This window comes from Hemitrygon akajei, chromosome 6, assembly GCF_048418815.1.
Source record: "Hemitrygon akajei chromosome 6, sHemAka1.3, whole genome shotgun sequence".
NCBI classification, from domain to species: Eukaryota; Metazoa; Chordata; class Chondrichthyes; order Myliobatiformes; family Dasyatidae; genus Hemitrygon; species Hemitrygon akajei.
Window position 1 is genome coordinate 8,199,274 of NC_133129.1, and position 16,434 is coordinate 8,215,707.

A 16,434-nucleotide genomic window follows, 5' to 3' on the forward strand; every position below is an offset into this window, starting at 1 on the left:
TCTGTGTTCCTGTCTCTCTCCAGACCAAGGCTCTGTGTTCCTGTCTCTCTCTAGACCAAGTCTCTGTGTTCCAGTCTCTCTCAAGACCAAGGCTCTGTGTTCCTGTCTCTCTCTAGACCAAGGCTCTGTGTTCCTGTCTCTCTCTAGACCAAGGCTCCGTGCTCCTGTCTCTCTCAAGACCAAGGCTCTGTGTTCCTGTTCTCTCTCCAGACCAAGGCTCCGTGTTCCTGTCTCTCTGCAGACCAAGGCTCTGTGTTCCTGTCTCTCTCCAGACCAAGGCTGTGTGTTCCTGTCTCTCTCCAGACCAAGGATCTGTGTTCCTGTCTCTCTCTAGACCAAGGCTCCGTGTTCCTGTCTCTCTCAAGACCAAGGCTCTGTGTTCCTGTCTCTCTGCAGACCAAGGCTCCGTGTTCCTGTCTCTCTCCAGACCAAGGCTCTGTGTTCCTGTCTCTCTCCAGACCAAGGCTCCGTGTTCCTGTCTCTCTCCAGACCAAGGCTCCGTGTTCCTGTCTCTCTCTAGACCAAGGCTCTGTGTTCCTGTCTCACTCCAGACCAAGGCTCTGTGTTACTGTCTCTCTCCAGACCAAGGCTCTGTGTTCCTGTCTCTCTCAAGACCAAGGCTCCGTGTTCCTGTCTCTCTCTAGAACAAGGCTCTGTGTTCCTGTCTCTCTCTAGACCAAGGCTCTGTGTTCCTGTCTCTCTCCAGACCAAGGCTCTGTGTTCCTGTCTCTCTCTAGACCAAGGCTCCGTGTTCCTGTCTCTCTCTAGACCAAGGCTCTGTGTTCCTGTCTCTCTCTAGACCAAGGCTCTGTGTTCCTGTCTCTCGCCAGACCAAGGCTCTGTGTTCCTGTCTCTCTCTAGACCAAGGCTCCGTGTTCCTGTCTCTCTCTAGACCAAGGCTCTGTGTTCCTGTCTCTGTCTAGACCAAGGCTCTGTGTTCCTGTCTCTCTCTATACCAAGGCTCTGTGTTCCTGTCTCTCTCTAGACCAAGGCTCTGTGTTCCTGTCTCTCTCCAGACCAAGGCTCTGTGTTCCTGTCTCTCTCTAGACCAAGGCTCCGTGTTCCTGTCTCTCTCTAGACCAAGGCTCTGTGTTCCTGTCTCTCTCTAGAGAAAGGCTCTGTGTTCCTGTCTCTCTCCAGACCATGGCTCTATGTTCCTATCTCTCTCCATACCAAGGCTCTGTGTTCTTGTCTCTCTCTAAACAAAGGCTCTGTGTTCCTGTTCTCTCTCCAGACCAAGGATCTGTGTTCCTGTCTCTCTCTAGAACAAGGCTCCGTGTTCCTGTTTCTCTCTAGACCAAGGCTCCGTGTTCCTTTCTCTCTCCAGACCAAGGCTCCGTGTTCCTGTCCCTCTCCAGACCAAGGCTCCGTGTTCCTGTCTCTCTCTAGACCAAGGCTCTGTGTTCCTGTTCTCTCTCCAGACCAAGGCTCCGTGTTCCTGTCTCTCTCCAGACCAAGGCTCTGTGTTCCTGTCTCTCTCCAGACCAAGGCTGTGTGTACCTGTCTCACTCCAGACCAGGACTCTGTGTTCCTGTCTCTCTCCAGACCAAGGCTCCGTGTTCCTGTCTCTCTCCAGACCAAGGCTCCGTGTTCCTTTCTCTCTCCAGACCAAGGCTCTGTGTTCCTGTCTCTCTCCAGACCAAGGCTCTGTGTTCCTGTCTCTCTCCAGACCAAGGCTCTGTGTTCCTGTCTCTCTCCAGACCAAGGCTCTGTGTTCCTGTCTCTCTCCAGACCAAGACTCTGTGTTCCTGTCTCTCTCTACACCAAGGCTCTGTGTTCCTGTCTCTCTCCAGACCGAGGCTCTGTGTTCCTGTCTCTCTCCAGACCAAGGCTCTGTGTTCCTGTATCTCTCCAGACCAAGGCTCTGTGTTCCTGTCTCTCTCCAGACCAAGGCTCTGTGTTCCTGTCTCTCTCTAGACCAAGTCTCTGTGTTCCAGTCTCTCTCAAGACCAAGGCTCTGTGTTCCTGTCTCTCTCTAGACCAAGGCTCTGTGTTCCTGTCTCTCTCCAGACCGAGGCTCTGTGTTCCTGTCTCTCTCCAGACCAAGGCTCTGTGTTCCTGTATCTCTCCAGACCAAGGCTCTGTGTTCCTGTCTCTCTCCAGACCAAGGCTCTGTGTTCCTGTCTCTCTCTAGACCAAGTGTCTGTGTTCCAGTCTCTCTCAAGACCAAGGCTCTGTGTTCCTGTCTCTCTCTAGACCAAGGCTCTGTGTTCCTGTCTCTCTCTAGACCAAGGCTCCGTGCTCCTGTCTCTCTCAAGACCAAGGCTCTGTGTTCCTGTTCTCTCTCCAGACCAAGGCTCCGTGTTCCTGTCTCTCTGCAGACCAAGGCTCTGTGTTCCTGTCTCTCTCCAGACCAAGGCTGTGTGTTCCTGTCTCTCTCCAGACCAAGGATCTGTGTTCCTGTCTCTCTCTAGACCAAGGCTCCGTGTTCCTGTCTCTCTCAAGACCAAGGCTCTGTGTTCCTGTCTCTCTGCAGACCAAGGCTCCGTGTTCCTGTCTCTCTCCAGACCAAGGCTCTGTGTTCCTGTCTCTCTCCAGACCAAGGCTCCGTGTTCCTGTCTCTCTCCAGACCAAGGCTCCGTGTTCCTGTCTCTCTCTAGACCAAGGCTCTGTGTTCCTGTCTCACTCCAGACCAAGGCTCTGTGTTACTGTCTCTCTCCAGACCAAGGCTCTGTGTTCCTGTCTCTCTCAAGACCAAGGCTCCGTGTTCCTGTCTCTCTCTAGAACAAGGCTCTGTGTTCCTGTCTCTCTCTAGACCAAGGCTCTGTGTTCCTGTCTCTCTCCAGACCAAGGCTCTGTGTTCCTGTCTCTCTCTAGACCAAGGCTCCGTGTTCCTGTCTCTCTCTAGACCAAGGCTCTGTGTTCCTGTCTCTCTCTAGACCAAGGCTCTGTGTTCCTGTCTCTCGCCAGACCAAGGCTCTGTGTTCCTGTCTCTCTCTAGACCAAGGCTCCGTGTTCCTGTCTCTCTCTAGACCAAGGCTCTGTGTTCCTGTCTCTGTCTAGACCAAGGCTCTGTGTTCCTGTCTCTCTCTATACCAAGGCTCTGTGTTCCTGTCTCTCTCTAGACCAAGGCTCTGTGTTCCTGTCTCTCTCCAGACCAAGGCTCTGTGTTCCTGTCTCTCTCTAGACCAAGGCTCCGTGTTCCTGTCTCTCTCTAGACCAAGGCTCTGTGTTCCTGTCTCTCTCTAGAGAAAGGCTCTGTGTTCCTGTCTCTCTCCAGACCATGGCTCTATGTTCCTATCTCTCTCCATACCTAGGCTCTGTGTTCTTGTCTCTCTCTAAACAAAGGCTCTGTGTTCCTGTTCTCTCTCCAGACCAAGGATCTGTGTTCCTGTCTCTCTCTAGAACAAGGCTCCGTGTTCCTGTTTCTCTCTAGACCAAGGCTCCGTGTTCCTTTCTCTCTCCAGACCAAGGCTCCGTGTTCCTGTCCCTCTCCAGACCAAGGCTCCGTGTTCCTGTCTCTCTCTAGACCAAGGCTCTGTGTTCCTGTTCTCTCTCCAGACCAAGGCTCCGTGTTCCTGTCTCTCTCCAGACCAAGGCTCTGTGTTCCTGTCTCTCTCTAGACCAAGTCTCTGTGTTCCAGTCTCTTTCAAGACCAAGGCTCTGTGTTCCTGTCTCTCTCTAGACCAAGGCTCTGTGTTCCTGTCTCTCTCTACACCAAGGCTCCGTGCTCCTGTCTCTCTCAAGACCAAGGCTCTGTGTTCCTGTTCTCTCTCCAGACCAAGGCTCCGTGTTCCTGTCTCTCTGCAGACCAAGGCTCTGTGTTCCTGTCTCTCTCCAGACCAAGGCTGTGTGTTCCTGTCTCTCTCCAGACCAAGGATCTGTGTTCCTGTCTCTCTCTAGACCAAGGCTCCGTGTTCCTGTCTCTCTCAAGACCAAGGCTCTGTGTTCCTGTCTCTCTGCAGACCAAGGCTCCGTGTTCCTGTCTCTCTCCAGACCAAGGCTCCGTGTTCCTGTCTCTCTCCAGACCAAGGCTCCGTGTTCCTGTCTCTCTCCAGACCAAGGCTCCGTGTTCCTGTCTCTCTCTAGACCAAGGCTCTGTGTTCCTGTCTCTCTCTATACCAAGGCTCTGTGTTCCGGTCTCTCTCTAGACCAAGGCTCTGTGTTCCTGTCTCTCTCCAGACCAAGGCTCTGTGTTCCTGTCTCTCTCTAGACCAAGGCTCCGTGTTCCTGTCTCTCTCTAGACCAAGGCTCTGTGTTCCTGTCTCTCTCTAGACCAAGGCTCTGTGCTCCTGTCTCTCTCAAGACCAAGGCTCTGTGTTCCTGTCTCTCTCTAGACCAAGGCTCTGTGTTCCTGTCTCTCTCCAGGCCAAGGCTCCGTGTTCCTGTCTCTCTCTAGACCAAGGCTCTGTGTTCCTGTTCTCTCTCCAGACCAAGGCTCTGTGTTCCTGTCTCTCTCTAGACCAAGGCTCCGTGTTCCTGTCTCTCTCCAGCCCAAGGCGCTGTGTTCCTGTCTCTCTCCAGACCAAGGCTCCGTGTTCCTGTCTCTCTCTAGACCAAGGCTCTGTGTTCCTGTCTCTCTCCAGACCAAGGCTCTGTGTTCCTGTCTCTCTCCAGATCAAGGCTCTGTGTTCCTGTCTCTCTCCAGACCAAGGCTCCGTGTTCCTGTCTCTCTCCAGACCAAGGCTCTGTGTTCCTGTCTCTCTCAAGACCAAGGCTCCGTGTTCCTGTCTCTCTCTAGAACAAGGCTCTGTGTTCCTGTCTCTCTCTAGACCAAGGCTCTGTGTTCCTGTCTCTCTCCAGACCAAGGCTCTGTGTTCCTGTCTCTCTCTAGACCAAGGCTCCGTGTTCCTGTCTCTCTCTAGACCAAGGCTCTGTGTTCCTGTCTCTCTCTAGACCAAGGCTCTGTGTTCCTGTCTCTCGCCAGACCAAGGCTCTGTGTTCCTGTCTCTCTCTAGACCAAGGCTCCGTGTTCCTGTCTCTCTCTAGACCAAGGCTCTGTGTTCCTGTCTCTGTCTAGACCAAGGCTCTGTGTTCCTGTCTCTCTCTATACCAAGGCTCTGTGTTCCTGTCTCTCTCTAGACCAAGGCTCTGTGTTCCTGTCTCTCTCCAGACCAAGGCTCTGTGTTCCTGTCTCTCTCTAGACCAAGGCTCCGTGTTCCTGTCTCTCTCTAGACCAAGGCTCTGTGTTCCTGTCTCTCTCTAGAGAAAGGCTCTGTGTTCCTGTCTCTCTCCAGACCATGGCTCTATGTTCCTATCTCTCTCCATACCAAGGCTCTGTGTTCTTGTCTCTCTCTAAACAAAGGCTCTGTGTTCCTGTTCTCTCTCCAGACCAAGGATCTGTGTTCCTGTCTCTCTCTAGAACAAGGCTCCGTGTTCCTGTTTCTCTCTAGACCAAGGCTCCGTGTTCCTTTCTCTCTCCAGACCAAGGCTCCGTGTTCCTGTCCCTCTCCAGACCAAGGCTCCGTGTTCCTGTCTCTCTCTAGACCAAGGCTCTGTGTTCCTGTTCTCTCTCCAGACCAAGGCTCCGTGTTCCTGTCTCTCTCCAGACCAAGGCTCTGTGTTCCTGTCTCTCTCTAGACCAAGTCTCTGTGTTCCAGTCTCTCTCAAGACCAAGGCTCTGTGTTCCTGTCTCTCTCTAGACCAAGGCTCTGTGTTCCTGTCTCTCTCTACACCAAGGCTCCGTGCTCCTGTCTCTCTCAAGACCAAGGCTCTGTGTTCCTGTTCTCTCTCCAGACCAAGGCTCCGTGTTCCTGTCTCTCTGCAGACCAAGGCTCTGTGTTCCTGTCTCTCTCCAGACCAAGGCTGTGTGTTCCTGTCTCTCTCCAGACCAAGGATCTGTGTTCCTGTCTCTCTCTAGACCAAGGCTCCGTGTTCCTGTCTCTCTCAAGACCAAGGCTCTGTGTTCCTGTCTCTCTGCAGACCAAGGCTCCGTGTTCCTGTCTCTCTCCAGACCAAGGCTCTGTGTTCCTGTCTCTCTCCAGACCAAGGCTCCGTGTTCCTGTCTCTCTCCAGACCAAGGCTCCGTGTTCCTGTCTCTCTCTAGACCAAGGCTCTGTGTTCCTGTCTCTCTCTATACCAAGGCTCTGTGTTCCGGTCTCTCTCTAGACCAAGGCTCTGTGTTCCTGTCTCTCTGCAGACCAAGGCTCTGTGTTCCTGTCTCTCTCCAGACCAAGGCTGTGTGTTCCTGTCTCTCTCCAGACCAAGGATCTGTGTTCCTGTCTCTCTCTAGACCAAGGCTCCGTGTTCCTGTCTCTCTCAAGACCAAGGCTCTGTGTTCCTGTCTCTCTGCAGACCAAGGCTCCGTGTTCCTGTCTCTCTCCAGACCAAGGCTCTGTGTTCCTGTCTCTCTCCAGACCAAGGCTCCGTGTTCCTGTCTCTCTCCAGACCAAGGCTCCGTGTTCCTGTCTCTCTCTAGACCAAGGCTCTGTGTTCCTGTCTCACTCCAGACCAAGGCTCTGTGTTACTGTCTCTCTCCAGACCAAGGCTCTGTGTTCCTGTCTCTCTCAAGACCAAGGCTCCGTGTTCCTGTCTCTCTCTAGAACAAGGCTCTGTGTTCCTGTCTCTCTCTAGACCAAGGCTCTGTGTTCCTGTCTCTCTCCAGACCAAGGCTCTGTGTTCCTGTCTCTCTCTAGACCAAGGCTCCGTGTTCCTGTCTCTCTCTAGACCAAGGCTCTGTGTTCCTGTCTCTCTCTAGACCAAGGCTCTGTGTTCCTGTCTCTCGCCAGACCAAGGCTCTGTGTTCCTGTCTCTCTCTAGACCAAGGCTCCGTGTTCCTGTCTCTCTCTAGACCAAGGCTCTGTGTTCCTGTCTCTGTCTAGACCAAGGCTCTGTGTTCCTGTCTCTCTCTATACCAAGGCTCTGTGTTCCTGTCTCTCTCTAGACCAAGGCTCTGTGTTCCTGTCTCTCTCCAGACCAAGGCTCTGTGTTCCTGTCTCTCTCTAGACCAAGGCTCCGTGTTCCTGTCTCTCTCTAGACCAAGGCTCTGTGTTCCTGTCTCTCTCTAGAGAAAGGCTCTGTGTTCCTGTCTCTCTCCAGACCATGGCTCTATGTTCCTATCTCTCTCCATACCAAGGCTCTGTGTTCTTGTCTCTCTCTAAACAAAGGCTCTGTGTTCCTGTTCTCTCTCCAGACCAAGGATCTGTGTTCCTGTCTCTCTCTAGAACAAGGCTCCGTGTTCCTGTTTCTCTCTAGACCAAGGCTCCGTGTTCCTTTCTCTCTCCAGACCAAGGCTCCGTGTTCCTGTCCCTCTCCAGACCAAGGCTCCGTGTTCCTGTCTCTCTCTAGACCAAGGCTCTGTGTTCCTGTTCTCTCTCCAGACCAAGGCTCCGTGTTCCTGTCTCTCTCCAGACCAAGGCTCTGTGTTCCTGTCTCTCTCTAGACCAAGTCTCTGTGTTCCAGTCTCTCTCAAGACCAAGGCTCTGTGTTCCTGTCTCTCTCTAGACCAAGGCTCTGTGTTCCTGTCTCTCTCAAGACCAAGGCTCTGTGTTCCTGTCTCTCTGCAGACCAAGGCTCCGTGTTCCTGTCTCTCTCCAGACCAAGGCTCCGTGTTCCTGTCTCTCTCCAGACCAAGGCTCCGTGTTCCTGTCTCTCTCCAGACCAAGGCTCCGTGTTCCTGTCTCTCTCTAGACCAAGGCTCTGTGTTCCTGTCTCTCTCTATACCAAGGCTCTGTGTTCCGGTCTCTCTCTAGACCAAGGCTCTGTGTTCCTGTCTCTCTCCAGACCAAGGCTCTGTGTTCCTGTCTCTCTCTAGACCAAGGCTCCGTGTTCCTGTCTCTCTCTAGACCAAGGCTCTGTGTTCCTGTCTCTCTCTAGACCAAGGCTCTGTGCTCCTGTCTCTCTCAAGACCAAGGCTCTGTGTTCCTGTCTCTCTCTAGACCAAGGCTCTGTGTTCTTGTCTCTCTCCAGGCCAAGGCTCCGTGTTCCTGTCTCTCTCTAGACCAAGGCTCTGTGTTCCTGTTCTCTCTCCAGACCAAGGCTCTGTGTTCCTGTCTCTCTCTAGACCAAGGCTCCGTGTTCCTGTCTCTCTCCAGCCCAAGGCGCTGTGTTCCTGTCTCTCTCCAGACCAAGGCTCCGTGTTCCTGTCTCTCTCTAGACCAAGGCTCTGTGTTCCTGTCTCTCTCCAGACCAAGGCTCTGTGTTCCTGTCTCTCTCCAGATCAAGGCTCTGTGTTCCTGTCTCTCTCCAGACCAAGGCTCCGTGTTCCTGTCTCTCTCCAGACCAAGGCTCTGTGTTCCTGTCTCTCTCAAGACCAAGGCTCCGTGTTCCTGTCTCTCTCTAGAACAAGGCTCTGTGTTCCTGTCTCTCTCTAGACCAAGGCTCTGTGTTCCTGTCTCTCTCTAGACCAAGGCTCCGTGTTCCTGTCTCTTTCTAGACCAAGGCTCTGTGTTCCTGTCTCTCTCCAGACCAAGGCTCTGTGTTCCTGTCTCTCTCTAGACCAAGGCTCTGTGTTCCTGTCTCTCTCTAGACCAAGGCTCTGTGTTCCTGTCTCTCTATAGACAAAGGCTCTGTGTTCCTGTCTCTCTCCAGACCATGGCTCTGTGTTCCTGTCTCTCTCCATACCAAGGCTCTGTGTTCCTGTCTCTCTCTAGACCAAGGCTCTGTGTTCCTGTTCTCTCTCCAGACCAAGGATCTGTGTTCCTGTCTCTCTCTAGACCAAGGCTCCGTGTTCCTGTCTCTCTCTAGACCAAGGTTCCGTGTTCCTTTCTCTCTCCAGACCAAGGCTCCGTGTTCCTGTCTCTCTCCAGACCAAGGCTCCGTGTTCCTGTCTCTCTCTAGACCAAGGCTCCGTGTTCCTGTCTCTCTCTAGACCAAGACTCCGTGTTCCTGTCTCTCTCTAGACCAAGGCTCCGTGTTCCTGTCTCTCTCCACACCAAGGCTCTGTGTTCCTGTCTCTCTCTAGACCAAGGCTCCGTGTTCCTGTCTCTCTCAGGACCAAGGCTCCGTGTTCCTGTCTCTCTCCAGACCAAGGCTCTGTGTTCCTGTCTCTCTCTAGACCAAGGCTCCGTGTTCCTGTCTCTTTCCAGACCAAGGCTCTGTGTTCCTGTCTCTCTCTAGACCAAGACTCCGTTTTCCTGTCTCTCTCCAGACCAAGGCTCTGTGTTCCTGTCTCTCTCTAGACCAAGGCTCTGTGTTCCTGTCTCTCTCTAGACCAAGGCTCCGTGTTCCTGTCCCTCTCTAGACCAAGGCTCCGTGTTCCTGTCTCTCTCTAGACCAAGGCTCTGTGTTCCTGTCTCTCTCTAGACCAAGGCTCCGTGTTCCTGTTCTGCAAAGACCAAGGCTCTGTGTTCCTGTCTCTCTCTAGACCAAGGCTCTGTGTTCCTGTCTCTCTCTAGACCAAGGCTCCGTGTTCCTGTCTCTCTCTAGACCAAGGCTCTGTGTTCCTGTTCTCTCCAGACCAAGTCTCCGTGTTCCTGTCTCTCTCCAGACCAAGTCTCCGTGTTCCTGTCTCTCTCTAGACCAAGGCTCTGTGTTCCTGTCTCTCTCCAGACCAAGGCTCTGTGTTCCTGTCTCTCTCTCTAGACCAAGGCTCTGTGTTCCTGTCTCTCTCCAGACCAAGGCTCTGTGTTCCTGTCTCTCTCTAGACCAAGGCTCCGTGTTCCTGTCTCTCTCTAGACCAAGGCTCTGTGTTCCTGTTCTGCAAAGACCAAGGCTCTGTGTTCCTGTCTTTCTCCAGACCAAGGCTCCGTGTTCCTGTTCTCTCCAGACCAAGGCTCCGTGTTCCTGTCTCTCTCTAGACCAAGGGTCTGTGTTCCTGTCTCTCTCTAGACCAAGGCTCCGTGTTCCTGTCTCTCTCCAGACCAAGACTCCGTGTTCCTGTCTCTCTCCAGACTAAGACTCCGTGTTCCTGTCTCTCTCTAGACCAAGGCTCTGTGTTCCTGTTCTCTCAGGACCAAGACTCCGTGTTTTCTGTTATCCCATGACCAAGTCAAGGCTTCGGGGTCTCTTCCTGACCTTGTGCCTTGCCCAGCCCAGGACATCCTCGAAGAACCCAAGCCTCGCCTAGTCCTCAGCCAAGCCTCGAGGAACCCAAGCCTCGCCTAGTCCTCAGCCAAGCCTCGTCTAGTCCTGCAGCCAAGTCTCGAGGAACCCAAGCCTCGCCTAGTCCTGCAGCCGAGCCTCGAGGAACCCAAGCCTCGCCTCGTCCTGCAGCTGAGCCTCGAGGAACCCAAGCCTCACCTAGTCCTCAGCCAAGCCTTGAGGAACTCAAGCCATGTCCAATCCTGTAGCCAAATCATGTCCTCACCTCGTTCCGGGGTCCAAGTCCGAGTCAAGACCCAGGTTCTGGGTCCTTGTCCAGTCTCTGGCTCGGAGTCCAAGCCCAGGCTCCTAGTTCCCAGTTCCTTGTCCTGGTCCTGCTTTCTTAGCCAAAGTCCTAGCCCAAGTCTGTGTTCCTGTCTCAGCTCCTAGTCTGTGTCCTGTCCCATCCCTAACTCTATTCCAGTCCAGTTCCTAGTACTTCAGTGTCTGTGTCTTGCATTTGGGTCCGCTCCCAGTGCCCACCTTATGACAGGCAGATATATTTAAAATGCCAGTATCTATGGGTGAGGTGCCGGAGGATTGGAGGATAGCTCATGTTGTTCTGTTGTTTTAAAAAGGGCTCTAAAAGTAATCCAGGAAATGATAGGCCGGTAAGTTTGACGTCAGTGGTAGGTAAATTATTGGAAGGAGTACTAAGAGATAGGATCTACAAGTATTTGGATAGACAGGGACTTATTAGGGAGAGTCAACATGGCTTTGTGCATGGTAGGTCATGTTTAACAAATATTTTAGAGTTTTTTGAGGAGGTTACCAGCAAAGTAGATGAAGGGAAGGCAGTGGATGTTATCTACATGGACTTAAGTAAAGCCTTTGACAGGATCCTGCATGGGAGGTTAGTTAGGAAGATTCATTCGATAGGTATACATGGTAAGGTAGTAAATTGGATTAGGTTGGAGCTCAACCCAGATAATTGTGAAGTGGTTCATTTTAGTAGGTTAAATTTGAAGACATAATATAATATTAATGGTAAGACTCTTGGTAGTGTGGAGCATCTGAGAGATGTCCACTGGACACTCAAAGCTCAAAGCTGCTGTGCAGGTTGACTCTGGTTAAGAAGGCGTATGGTATGTTGGTATTCATCAACTGCTGGGATTGAGTTCAAGAGCCGTGAGGTAATGCTACAGCTATGTAGGACCTGGTCAGATCCCACTTGGAGTACTGTGCTCGGTTCTGATCACCTCACTACAGGAAGGATGTGGATAATATAGGGAGAGTGCAGAGGAGATTTACAAGGATGTTGTCTGGATTGGAGGCCGTACCTTATGAGAAAAGGTTGAATTAACTTAGCCTCTGTGGTGATATCACGTGTCAGAACGTGATTGGACAGAGTTCGGAGCATGTGCAGAAATGATGGAATGATCTAGAAAACATGGCTGTAAGAAACATGGTTTGCATGCTGTAAATAAAAGTTCTATTCTTCCAGAACATGATTCTTTATTAACGGCCCACGCTAATATAAAGAACACAACATGGTGTCAGAAGTCAGTCTGAAAGAATAATACGTTTCCGATCACAGAAGAGTTGAAGATAATCGAAAAAAAGAGCGCGAATATATTAGAAAAAATAATGAAGCGATAACAAAACCGACAGAGAGCAAGACGTCATGTGATCGCTGTGGGCTGCAGCACTGACCGCAAAAGTGTCCAGCATATCAGAAAATGTGCAATGACAGCGGTAAGAGCAATCATTTTTCACGCTGTTCCAGAAGTAGAAAGGAAATAAAACATGCAAATGCAGTGCTTGAAAATGAACGTGAGGAGTTTTATATCGATGTGCTTTGTGAAAACAAACAAAGTAAGGGCGACTGGACTATTCCATTGCAAGTGAATCAAAACATTATTCTGTTTAAACTGGATACTGGAGCACAAGTAAATGTTCTTGCTGAATCTGAGTTTAATGCATTAAAGCCAGGACCAAAGTTACATCAGACGAATATAAAAGTGACTGGATATTAAGGGGCAGACATTCCAGTTAAAGGAACATGTGTGGCAGAAGTATGTGATGCCTCTCAAGCAGGCTTAGGGGGCAGTATTACTCCAGAAACATGATAAGGAATGGCTACCAGTGGCATATGCATCTCGTTCATTATCCGATCCAGAAACAAGGTATGCCCAAATTGAAAAAGAATTGTTCAGCAATTGTTTGCTTGTGAGAGATTTCATCAGTTTGTGTCAGGGCAATCTATTGATGTTGAAACTGATCATAAGCCTCAGATTACATTGTTTAACAAACCTTTAAGCGACTGTCCTTTACGAATTCAGTGAATGATGATCAAATTGCAAAGATATGCATTGAATGTGTCGTACACACCTGGAAAATTCATGTACACGGCTGACACACTTTCCAGAGCTGTGGCTCCAACAACAAAAGACAGTCACAGGGACGCTGTTGATGTTCAGGCATTTGGTGATACGATCATAGAGTCTGTACCTGTTGCTCCCAAAAAGTTGGAACTGCTGCGTCTTGAGACAGAGAAAGACAAATTTCTCAGTCAGGTAATACAAGTGGTGATGGATGGATGGCCAGATAATAGGCATGACTGTACCTCAGAAGTACAAGAATATTGGAACCACAGATCAGAACTGTCTGTTGTGGATGGGATATTGTACAACGGTAGCAGAATTGTGATTCCTAAAAGTCTCTGAAAAGAAATGCTTGGGAAAATTCATGAAGGCCACCTAGGTATTGAATAGTGTAAGAGAAGGGCGTGGGAAGTGATGTTTTGACCCAGGAGGAATCAATAAATTGCAGAATTGGTGTCTTCTTGTCAAATATACCTTAAATACCAACTAAACAACCCTAAAGAGCCACTGCATCCACATCCTAGTCCTCAGAGACCTTATCAGAAGGTAGGTGTTGATCTGTTTATAACTGACAACAGAGATTATCTATTGATAACAGATTACTACTCCTTATATCCCGAAGTGTGTGGTCTGAGCAGAACAACTGCAGAGAATGTAATTACCTGCATGAAATCAGTATTTTCCAGGCATGGTGTACCTGATGAAGTTTTCACAGACAATGGTCCACAGTATAATGGTGAATGCATGAGACATTTTGCCCGTGAATGGGGCTTTGTTCATACAACATCTAGTCCAGTTTTCCCTCAGTCCAATGGATTAGTTGAGAAGTCGGTAGGAATTATCAAGAAACTGATGAACAAAGCAAAAGATAGCAGAGGTGATTTTTATAAAGCCTTGTTAGCCTACCACAGTACTCAACTTGAATGTGGATTTTCACCTGCTCAGCTCTTGATGGATGCCGTTTGAGATCCAATCTGCCAATAAATGAGAGCCTTCTGAGAAAAGAAGGAGGTGAACAAGTGAAAAGATGAACAGAAAGCAAAGCAGAAAACAGACTTTGACAGATGTTCTCGTCCATTACCTGAACTGCAGCAAGGAGATGAAGTGAGGACACAAGACAAAGTGAACACAGAAAGCTACAGTACTTGAAGCACAACCCAGATCATACGTGGTCCAAACAGAAGAAGGAGCAGTGTCTAACAGGTCAGCCTCTAATATGCAAGGAAAATCACTTCAATATTTTTGTAAGAAATGTCTAGCTTGAAGGTATTATAAGTGTGAATATGAAAGAGAGTATTTATCAACTAATTGTTCAAAAGACATCAGTCTATCTTCTTTAAATAGATCCATAAAGAATTAATACCTTTATTTTTCCAAAATAAAAGGGTTCTATTGGAAGAATTTATAATTTGTGATTACAATGGGATAAGTGCCCCTTTTTAAGATTAAGCAAGATTGGGAAAAGGAACTTAATTTGACTTTTATAACAGAGGACTGGATGCAGATCTTGAAGTTGGTTAACTCTTCCTCGATTTGTGCTAGCCATTCATTGATTCAATTTAAAATTGTACATCGTTACTAGTTGACGAAGGAGAGATTGTTTAAAATTTTTCCTAATGTTGATAGTTATTGTGATAGATGTAAAACTGAGATAGCTGCACTGACACACATGTTTTGATCTTGTTCTACACTGGACCAGTTTTGGAAGTCAGTTTTTTCTACAATTTCTAAAACACTAAAAATTAATTTACAGCCTAACAAATTAACTGTGCTCTTTGGAATAATACCTTAAAATATTTGTGGTATTTCTTTGTCTGACCAACATGTTATTGCGTTTGTTACATTGATACTAGGAGGGCCATTCTGTTGAAGTGGAAGGATACATCGGCTCCCACTTTGTCACGATGGGTCTCTCAAGTGATGTTATGTCTTAGTTTGGAGAAAATTAGAAGTCGAACCTTCGAACCTATCTTTGATTTTGAGAAAAGATGGGGTTCATTTGCTCGTTACTACCATTTGAGTTAATTCATTGATTTCTTCCACGATCTAATTATAAATGTTGATATTTTTTTGCTGGTGGTTTGATGTTTATCTTTAGAAGCTTTTTGTATGACGCATGGCTCCGGGGTTGAACACTAATGGGGTCTTATTTTTCTCACTTTCTTACTTTAGTAGGGTTTTTTCTTTTCTTCTCTATTTTTGTGTCACCATATTTTTTAGTCCTTAATATTGTTTTTTTCTCTTTTGAGACATTGGAAGTGTTACTTACTTCGATGTACTCATGTTATTTTGTTTAATAATAATAAAAAGATTTGAAAAGAAAGAAGAAGGAACATTGTGAAGAAGAAATCGCAAAGACCTCAAGAAAGAGATAACTTCAGAGTTTCAGTTAACTGATGCAGACTAGACAAAATACAGAAATAACAACAAAACACAAGGACTGTGTGAGAAGGTCTACTCGTGTTCGTAAACCCCCTGGCGAGACTGATAGAGACATGTTAAATTATGTATTTGTTCTGATCAATGTTGCTAATTTTTCTTAAGGAAAGGAAGATGTGGTGATATCACGTGTCAGAATGTGATTGGACAGAGTTCGGAGCATGTGCAGAAATGATGGAATGATCTAGAAAACATGGCTGTAAGAAATGTGGTTTGATTGCTGTAAATAAAAGTTCTATTCTTCCAGAACATGATTCTTTATTAGCAGCCTACGCTAATATAAAGAACACAACAGCTCTCCTCCTTGGAGTGATGGAGCATGAAAGGATAGATAGATAGATAGATAGATAGATACTTTATTCATCCCCATGGGGAAATTCAACTTTTTTTTCCAGTGTCCCATACACTTGCTGTAGCAAAACTAATTACATACAATACTTAACTCAGTAAAAAAATATGATATGCATCTAAATCACTGTCTCAAAAGCATTAATAGCTTTTAAAAAGTTCTTAAGTCCTGGAGGTAGAATTGTAAAGCCTAATGGCATTGGGGAGTATTGACCTCTTCATCCTGTCTGAGGAGCATTGCATCGATAGTAACCTGTCGCTGAAACTGCTTCTCTGTCTCTGGATGGTGCTATGTAGAGGATGTTCAGAGTTATCCATAATTGACCGTAGCCTACTCAGCGCCCTTCGCTCAGCTACCGATGTTAAACTCTCCAGTACTTTGCCCACGACAGAGCCCGCCTTCCTTACCAGCTTATTAAGACGTGAGGCGTCCCTCTTCTTAATGCTTCTTCCCCAACACGCCACCACAAAGAAGAGGGCGCTCTCCACAACTGACCTATAGAACATCTTCAGCATCTCACTGCAGACATTGAATGACGCCAACCTTCTTAGGAAGTACATTCGACTCTGTGCCTTCCTGCACAAGGCATCTGTGTTGGCAGTCCTGATGGTGGTGTATAAGATGATGAGAGGCATTGATCGTGTGGATAGCCAGGGGCTTTTTCCCAGGACTGAAATAGCTAACACGAGGGGGCATAGTTTTAAGGTGCTTGGAAGTAGGTACAAGGGGGATGTCAGAGGAAGTTTTACACACAGAGTGGTGGGTGCGTGGAATACACTGCCAGCGCCAGTGGTAGAGGTGGATACAATAGGGTCTTTTACGGGACTCTAAGATAGGCAAATGGAGCTTAGGAAAATAGAGGGTCATGCGGAGGGTAATTCTAGGGAGTTTCTAGAGTAGGTTATGTGGTAAGCACAACATTGTGGGCTGAAGGGCCTGTAATGAGCTGTAGATTTCTATGTTTTATGATGTAGCGCGTTCTGTAGAGATTGAAAAAAAATGTACTAATTGTGGTGGGGAACAGAGCTCTGCTTGTGAATGCTGTCCTGCATATTGGAAAGTTTTGAATGTGTAGTGTCCTCGTTTCAAAATGAGCATATTATATGATAAACAAACATTTGTTACTTTCATGGCAGGTGCGCTTAAATGTGCAGAACAAAATAAAAGTAGGATTTAAAAAATAAAATCATAAAAACTGCAGAAAAGCATCCAAAGATAAAAGACTTGGCTTTATTAGGTGCTTTCCAAGGAGGGTGAATAATATTTAGACTTCAAAAAGGGCTATTAATTGTTTTTAAAACTTATTTTCTTTTTATTCATGTTATTCTCTTTTTCATTGTTTCACGATGTAATGATATTAAC